The sequence below is a fragment of the Astatotilapia calliptera genome, chromosome 22 (assembly GCF_964374335.1).
Source record: "Astatotilapia calliptera chromosome 22, fAstCal68.1, whole genome shotgun sequence".
In the NCBI taxonomy this organism is placed as follows: Eukaryota; Metazoa; Chordata; class Actinopteri; order Cichliformes; family Cichlidae; genus Astatotilapia; species Astatotilapia calliptera.
The window spans coordinates 9,553,115-9,562,433 of NC_137442.1; the positions used below are offsets into that span (position 1 = coordinate 9,553,115).

Genomic DNA, 9,319 nt, shown 5'->3' on the forward strand with positions numbered 1-9,319 from the left:
GTTTTTGAGGGTTTTTGAGACTTCTTCATCATTAGTTATTTGTCTTCTTAAGCTCATGAAAGTTACAGAATTTATAATGTGATCACGAAACAGTAAAATAAAAAAAGTTCAACATGTAGATGGTAAAATCTGAATATCTTATATAGCTTTCATGTAAACCAGTCAGACTGTATATAAATAATACTCATGTATATATAGTCCTATACAGGTTTCATTTGTATAACAACAACACAACTGTTACCTCAGGGTGTTTTTAGGTAAAGGCCCTAAAATGTTAGAGAGAAAGACCCCAACAATCGAACGACCTCCTGTGGGAACACTTGGCGAAGGTGGGAAAGAAGAACCCCTTTTAAACAGAAAGACTCAGGCTCAGGCAAAAGAGAGGAGAAAAAGGCCAAAGCACAAGCCAAGGGAGAGAGATGACATTTAATGACATGCAATAGAGGGGAGATAAAGGTCTGAACCTGAAGTTTTAGGAAAGGAAAAGGTTCATGGCAATATCAAAACTAGAGAAGGTGTCTGTCTCCTGAACTCAAACTGGGAACCGGTTCCACAAGTTCTTTGAACTTTGACCTTTAAGCTGCACGGAGGGAGTTTCATGACTGAACTGAGAGGATGAATTTTGGAGGAGCCCGCTGAGCAAAAGAGAAATAAAAATGGAGAGCCAGGTGCTGGTGGGCGTGGCCTGCTAGCCTGCTGACAAGCTAACAGACCAACAACAGATATTCGGAAAACTTTCATCTCTCAAGTGAAACAAAATAAAAATGATGGAAGAAGTCGAAGACCTGCTCTCTAAAGATTTCAACCACCTGTTCAGCGGGATGAAGAGAGGACAGTGAAACGCACAGGTGAAACATCTTTGAGTGTTTGCTGGTGTTTACAGCAGTTGGAGTCAGTCACTATTTGTGTGTTCACCATTTTTATTATCAGCAGGTTATTTCTGCTGCGCTGAAACCTGTTTGTGTTTGACTTATATTGAATATTAAGCATGATTTTAAGTGACCCGATGGGTGTGCTAAACATAGCCAGTCTTTATTAGCCTTAACTCGAGAAAACTTAAAACCAATTTGGAGATGATGGGCATCAACTTTCTCTCATAAACATTTCGTGTCGGAAAGTAATTATCGGTTTAAACTGTTGTTACTTGTTGACCTACAGTGTAATATGTCAAATATGTGTCTTATGAATTATATCAAGACATTTTGAACCAAAAATATTTTGAATCTGTCATAAAGGATTGGATTAGACGGGTCATGTGACTCTTCTGCGCTTAAAGGATCGCGAAAGTGCTGCTGCTCCAATCAGCGGCGTTATCAGATGATGCTAAAAACGTGATTATAAATGTGTACAGGAGACACAAATACAGCAGTAACATCCATCATTGTTGCAGATAAAGATGTAAAATAAACATTTGAATTCATGTTAATTATTTTATTGTTGAATTTCCAGTCGGTGCTGTTAATTTCTAAGGTGATGGCTGCACGTAAAAATCAAATGTCACTGTCCCACAGCCTAACGACTTTCCTTTGCTCACTTTGTGCTGAGTATATTTTATTTCCTGTGATCTTTGTGTAACGAGAGCACTGCACAAGCGGCTTTAAATCGTGCAGGGAGCTGAAATGTTTTTGCTTCTGCGGTTGTTTCAAATATTCTTTCCCAGTAGAGGGCAGTAGATCCATGTGCATGGATGATGATGATGATTATTCCCTTGCACGCCAGCCTTAACTTCTCAGTGTATTGTTTGTGATTTTAAATCACTGACTGCCAGTTTAGTCTGGACCTAACCTGTTTAGGCAGAATACAACAGTAGTGACGCTCCATCAGTGTGACTGTTGCAAATGAAGTGTGGGCTGGCTTTTACTGACTGCGCTGCCTTTTTCAACACTGGCGGAGCTGCTTCATGCATTGCTGTTGGGATCCCGGAGCAAAAAGAGGTTTCAGGGTTTTACAGAGGGTAGATCCATCCATCCATCCATTTTCTGTTTATTCAGGTTGCATAGGGTAGCAATTAAGGAAGAGATGCCTGGAATTTCAGCCATCTAAACCAGCTCTTCTGAGGGGATAGAGAGGCCTCCCCGATCCAGCTGAAAGACAAAATTTCTCCAGTGTGTCCCGAGTCTGCTCTGAGGTCTGCTCACAGTTTGACGTGTCCAAAACACCTCACAGGTGACCAGGGGAATCCCTGATCAGATGCCGAGACCATCTCAAATGGCTCAGTTTGATGTTGAGGAGCTACTTCATGAATCATGGTGGAGGGGCTCTGTGAGCATGTGATCCCAGTGTAGTTGGGCAGCCCCTGGTCCTGGATGTGGAATCATACTAACACCCGCAAGGAAGATAATAACTAGGAACACCAAACTTGTCAAGATCAGAGATACTAGGTCTCCATGTTGGAGCAAAGCCCGAGGCAGGGTTGGAGGCCTTGGCTGTTTCATATCCGCCTGTCCAAACAAATGCACTACAGTAAAAAACAAACACATTTATTTCAGTCATCTATCATTGTTGTGTAGTTTTTTCTTCCAGCCTGTCATGTACATTGTTTAATAATTTCCTGATAAATGAACCAGTATCAGATAAAGAGACAAAAGCCGAAACAATTAGTGAATTTATCACTGGATTAAGAAGACAGTCAAGCTGTGAAGTTTTTTTTATAGAGAAATACTTTACATTCTGTGACTTCATGCTTGTCGCTGTGATTATTTGCTCTTTTTCTTAGCAGCCTCTGATATTAAACTGAAGTATTTTGTTGCCTGTGAATTAGAGCTGGGCGATATGAGATTTTTTCATATCACGATATGTTTTTTTCATTTCAGGCGATAACGATATCTATCACGATATAAGCCAAATAACTATATTTGTAAGATTTAAATGTGCCGTTGCTCACAAGTAAAATGTGAAATAATCAGCAGCTTGTTTTTATTTAAATATTTATTTCCCATAATAAGTTCAACAGGGTAGATGTACTTAAGGAACATGAGACTTTTTCAGATAAATAAAGGCAAATATTACAAACTACACAAAAGGCAGCCGCTAAAGCGTTTAAGTTTCAAAATAGAACAAACGAAACAGACTAAATTGTCAATTCCACTTAGAAACAAAATATTAATTCTAAAAATAAATCTTAGTTTGTTTTACAGAAGAACAGACAAAACTGACTAACTTTTGTCAATATCAAATAAACTGAGAACTAAAAGGAAATTCTCAATCTCTCCTTGTTGTATAGCTTAGCTTTTCAAACAGTTTTAACAGTTACTTTAGTCTGACAAAAGCCGAATGACGAATTAGCGCTTCCAGTCAGAGACTGAGGCTACGTCCACACGTACACGGGTATTTTTGAAAACGGAGATTTTCCGTTTTTGTTTTAAAAAATAATCTCGTCCACACATAAAGGCAGAAATGAAGGAAAACGCTGCTATGAACATGCCAAAGCAGCAGGTGGCGCTAGATTCCTAACCGTGCAGAAATGTTGGCCAATCAGAAGTCTAGAAGCCTCGGTGGGAAAAAGTAAACAAAGCTGGGGCATAGAAGCAGAACCGAGTCGTATGTGTGGAGGGACAGTAACTGTGTGTATATGTAAGCATTTAAACACTGCAGAGAGTAGAATTAACAGTAACAGTATTGTAGAAATTCATTTCACCGAAACAATAACGTGGCGCACAGTGTGACGCATGCACCAGTTTATTGTATTTCCAGACTTGCTTTCGGCACAATTTACAGTGCACGCTACTCTGTTTTTTGTCAGACTTGAAATAGCCGAAATACCTTCACACTACGGAACTTCTATGGCTCTTCCGTTCGACAATCTCTCCGGCATTGGAACCATCATCTGTTTTCTCTTCGGTCACGCTCGGTTGATTTTTCTAGTCGGCACACTCATTTCCTCCATTACCCGCTGGCTGCTTCCCAAACAAACACGTGCGGCTTGGCACTTGTGCTGTATGTAACAAGTCACGCGACGTGACGCTGCGGCTGTGATTGGTTCGGCTCTGCGCTACTGAATTTGGATTGGCTGACCTTTTTTTTTTTTTTTTTTTTTTAAGAGGACAAGAGCGGCGAGGTCTATCACGATAGCTTAATTTCTCTATCGAGTAAAAGTTATATCGCGATACATATCGTTATCGTTCTATCGCCCAGCTCTACTGTGAATAGTAGCTGAATATTTCAGTGTATTTGGTCCAACTTAGGACTTAACTGGAGTTAACTTAGGTCTTGACTAGCAGCTGTTCTTCATCATAAGTGTGACTTTGTGATTCTGCTTGATATTTTCTACCAGCCTGAGGACTTTACCGTGGCAGACAGAGGAAACAGGAGGCCCATGTGGCAAGCGACTTGGCCGGCTCGAGGGGCCTGCACTGTTGCCACAGAGAGAAAATTGGGGGGCAAACAGACAACTTTGGTCTCACACCTTGAACGTCCAGAGACAAAGAGCGATTCAGTTCTTAACAGTCCATCCCAAAAAAATTACAGACTGAAACCGTTTATGACTTTTATTTCCTCTAGTTGGACCAAAAACAGTCTTTTAGTCATCTTGGCTTGATTTGAAATAAACAGTAAGAGATTTGGAGCTTTTAGAAACGCTGTAAAAGAAAAGGAAATGCTGAATTTATAACACAGGACAAAGTGAGAGCTTCATAAGGAAAGTTACTGCAAATAAGTCATAGTTTTATTTCTTTAATGTTGTTTTTAGACTCACTGAAGGCCAAAATCCTGCCTGAAATTGAGATTTGATTAATTGCCCAGCTTCAGCCTGCTACAATGTTATTTAAAAAAACAAACAAACTGGAAATGAACTCAAAGAAGTAAAAAATGGTTAAATGAACAGATGTTATGACAGAAATCCATTTTACCTGTTCATTTTCCTCACCCGCTCATGTCCAATAATATTTGCAGGTTAAATAATTCATTGTATACAATGAATTCTATAAACAAGGTTAAATCTTTGCTTCCATCCTCTTCTTGTACATATGCTGATCTGCTGTTGTGTCTGATCCACCACACAAATAATAATTATAGTGACCGGGCAGTAGTGCATCAATCAAGTCAAACGTATTGACTGCTACACACTTAATATTTGCCACATCTCTCATTATCAAGCATTTTGCACAGTGATCTGCTTTTTGCAGCTTGAGGTGACTGTGTTTGTGTGCACAGTCATTGTTCCGTCCATCAGATATCACCACTTCTATTATTGAAGGTGCTCTACAAGAGATGAGACCACAGATCCATTATTTCAAGGCATCAGGATCAAAACTGCCTAAATCATTAATTAATTTGTAAATAAATAAAGACAGAGGAAATAAAACCAGACATATCAATTTATGGTATATTTTATTAGTGCCCAAGTTATTATTTTCTTTAAGTAGGATGTTCAGTGGTTTTTCTGACTTTCGTTTTCTCTTACAAAGTACTTCTAAAGAAACAAAACAGCTCAGATAGCTTAACATTTTTGTGCTACATGTTCCTGTACGCTGTTTAACCACAGCTAAAGTTTCTACACATCCTCTCTGCTGGCGTCCTGTATGTTTGTGTGTCTGTCTGCCTGTCTGTCTGTCTTTGACCATGAGGCCTTTGGGGTCAAACTTGTTAACCTCTCCATTGAAGATCGCATCATCAGCGGGGATTTTGGTGCAGTTCACTACACCTCCAGGGGCACAAACAGACACCCTGATCCCACAGGCAGAACGTAGCTTTCATCGCCAAGCAAACATTTCTTCCGTCAGCGGATCAGGCCTCTCACCCTCATCCCCCATTAGCTCGACGTGTTTCACTCCATTACTCGTTTTTAATGCTGTAGATACAGAGCGAGGAGATGCAGTAGAGCTGACGGCAGCGTGGAAAATAGATTTGTCTTGTGAAAGACGAGATCCACATGCTCGCAAACTCATCAGCGGCTTTGAAAGAGACATTCACGGTGGCGCCTTGAGCGTGAAAATTAGCTGTTTATTTGGGGTGTGATGGGATTTATGGGACCTGAAAGTGAAGTCTTTAAGCTCCCTTTTGGGGATTTTGGGACAACTTGTTTGTTGTTGTAGAGCAGCTTGTGGTGTTAACCCACGACCCCGCTGCCCTCTGACCCCCAGCACAACAGCTCTATCCACGCGTCAGGGAGAAGGGCTTTCACAGCGGAAACATCCAGAACACGGGCAAGTCTCGCAGGGAGGGAGGTCAATTAGAGTCAGGATCAAAAACACCGCACAAGAGGACAGCTAATAATCTGACTGCAGGAAATATGCGAATAGATGCCACAAGCAGTTTGGAGGTTTCTGTGGAGCAAGTGAGTGGATTAAACGACTGATTAAAATGGGAGGCAGAGCCTTTCCTTCAGAACTGGCTCCCAGTTTGGATTTGAGAAACGGACACCCTCTCTGCTTCTACGATTGGACTCAAACGTTTATGGAAAAGTAAAGCTTAAAGTTAGGGCTAGTTCAGGTGACTCCATACCACCCCATCATTAAGCTGCTACAGGCTCCGACCGAGTCTTCTTTTCACTCCCCACATATTTATACACCTCTGCAGCACGTCAGTAAACTTTAGTCTTTGCTTTAGTCTATATTTTGTCATGACATCCCAGCTCTCTTTTTTTTCCCCTCTCTCTTTCCAATCACCAAACGACCTGTCACAGCAGATGGCCGCCCCCCTCCCCCCTCCCCGAGCCTGGTTCTGCCAGAAGTTTCTTCCTGTTAAAAGGGAGTTTTTCCTTCCCACCATCACAAAGTGCTTGCTCACAGGGCGTCGTTTTCATCATTGGTACTGAAGCACCTTGATGTGGCTGTTGTGATTTGGTGCTATTTAAATAAACCTCAGCTGAATTCAATTCAAGTGGCTCATTTATGATCCTAGCTGTATATTTATATGCACCACTGTGATATGTCTAGTTATAAAACTATTTTCTAGTTTGAAATTGTTAACCTGTTGCAGGGAGAAGGTTCCTGGTTTGAAGTTATATGTTGTCTCTGTGCCTGTGAGTACAGAGCTTCTGGGTACTGTAGTTTTCTTCCTCAGCCAGAAGATGTGCTCGTTAGATTAATTTAGAATTTGGCCACAGGTGTGAATGGCTGCCTGTTTTTTTTAGGTATCAATTTTATTAGTCATAAGTAACCACACTAAAAAACGCTTTAGCTGCTAAAATAGCTTGATCACATGGGCTTAGCTTGTTGGATTATCAGACTTACACATCCACAAAATATTAATGTTTTATTAAATGTAAAAGGCCTCTGCCTATGACTGGTGCTTAGTGACTGGTACCCTCACTATGACCACAAGCTGTGGATAGTGAGAGGAAAAAATGAAATATTTGATGCACGCAGCCAAAATGAGTTTCTTCCATAAAGCATTTGGGCTCATTGTTAGCGACTGGGTGAGCAGCTCAGACTCAGAGTAGAGCTGCTCCTCTTTCTTAGGTTCAGATGTTTGATCAGGATGCCTCTCGATGAGATTTCAGGCATGTCTTTCTGGGAGGAGTCCCCAGGGTCGACCCAGGAAATGCAGGAGAGGTTACATCCCTCAGCTGGCTTGGGAACTCGTCGGTGCCCACTACTGGAACAGCAAGAGAAAGTAGCTGGGGAAATGGAAGTGGATGGATGTTTTCTACTTTTAATATCCATTTAGTCTCATTTTAAGAGTTTAGAAGACGCGTATACACATTTTTACAATTAATTAATTGTTTCTGCCTTTGTGGAATAGCTTTGGCTTAGGAGGTAGAGTGTGTTTCTCACTAACTGAGAGGCCAATTTTACACTTTGCATACATTGATTAGTGAGTGTGATAAAGTGATTAATTAATATGGCTCCCTGTGTAAAAGCTTTAAGTGGTCAATAAGATCAGGGAAATGTTAAATAATCACCAATCAATTTGATCTGTGCTGCCTTCTGAATTATTTGATAAATTTTATCTCCAAAAATATTCATCACAAATTCCTGCATGAAGTAATCAATCAAGTTTTAGTTGATTTTGCAGTTGGTTCCAGGAGGAAGGAGCTACAAATCTGAGTGCTCGTTTTCCCAATTCAGTGTGAGCTTTTTGGGGACAGGCAGAAGGAATCGTCACATTTAACTGGCTAGCGTTTGGTGTTCCTCACTGGTAAATGATTAATAGAAAATAACATTATTATGAGACCAATGATAGGCGATCGTATATAAAAGTGTGAATAAAACAAATCATTCACGTTGCTGTATTGGGTAACACGTCAAAGGAGTGGAAAGTGGAAAACTCCCAGCGATGTATCCTCCAGCCGCAGGTTATATGCGGTCTAAGTGGAAAAATTTCAGCTTGCACTGATGTTGCATGTGACATTTTTTTTGGTCTTGATTTAAAAACATGATTATCTATCAACTCTTTTACAGTAAGATCATATCCCCGTTTTCGAAGCAGTGTTAAATATATTCGGGTGGGTCAGGTGTAAAATCATGCACATTTAATGTTCTCATTTGTTGCATTTAAAACGTGGTTTTAATTCAAGACATTTCACCCACATGTGATGCAGGCCTAAAGCTTTTTTCCTTTTTTTTCTCCACACAGTCAATGCACTGTATACAGTACATTGTTTTCCTCCGTGGAAAGAATTTTTAGCTCCAGCTAATGAAAGCCAAACTTAAATGGGACATTGAAGCGATCTGGTCAGTGTTCCTGCTCTTTATCTTCTCTGAAACTCTGCATCTATCAGACGGTGACACCGCACTGAATTTTATCACTGTTTTTGTTGTAAGCTGCCTTCCAGTGAGGTTACAAGGTGCATATTTCGATCTGTTTTTTCAGGTGACAAGTTTTCCATCCACCTCGGTTGCTTGACTGGACGCCTGCGTACCCCAGCCGAATAACTGCTGAGGGAGGGTTTTGTTCCTGTCTGTGAATCCTTCAGGCCGTCGTCGGGGAATGTGGAGGTGGGTGACTGCAAACATCCGTGTGCCAGCACCGTGCCACACATGCATCCAACGGGGTCGCATTATCTTCAAAGCCTGTCGCCTTCAACATGTGATTTGACTCAGAGCTCAAAATAAAAAATGGAAAAAAAAAGAAATGGCAGACATCTTGCATTCCTGAGCTCATTCCACAAAGTACAATAACTTCCTTGAATTCTTCGACCCCCGGCGGCGGAGCCAGGGCACATCCTGTTGTCCTTGCAGCACTTCCTGCTCATGCAGCTCAATCAGGCTCCTTTGTTGCCATGGCCACTGGAAAACAGTGTAGTCATGCTTAATAGGCACCCAAACACGTAACGCTCGGATGATTATGGATCAAAGATCTGGCAGATATTTTTTTTTCAAACCTCTAACATCCACTTTTCAAGCTTTACTGCTATTAGAATAACTTTATTCGAGAG

General features: G+C 41.0%; 1 long non-coding RNA gene across 1 annotated transcript; it reads left to right on the forward strand.

Moving 5' to 3' along the window:
• Positions 1–602: 602 nt before the first annotated feature.
• Positions 603–9,016, forward strand: LOC113014986 (uncharacterized). The gene is made up of 2 exons (XR_013904607.1): positions 603–848; positions 8,755–9,016. It is a non-coding gene; the product is annotated as an uncharacterized LOC113014986 (long non-coding RNA).
• The last annotated feature ends 303 nt before the right edge of the window (positions 9,017–9,319 follow it).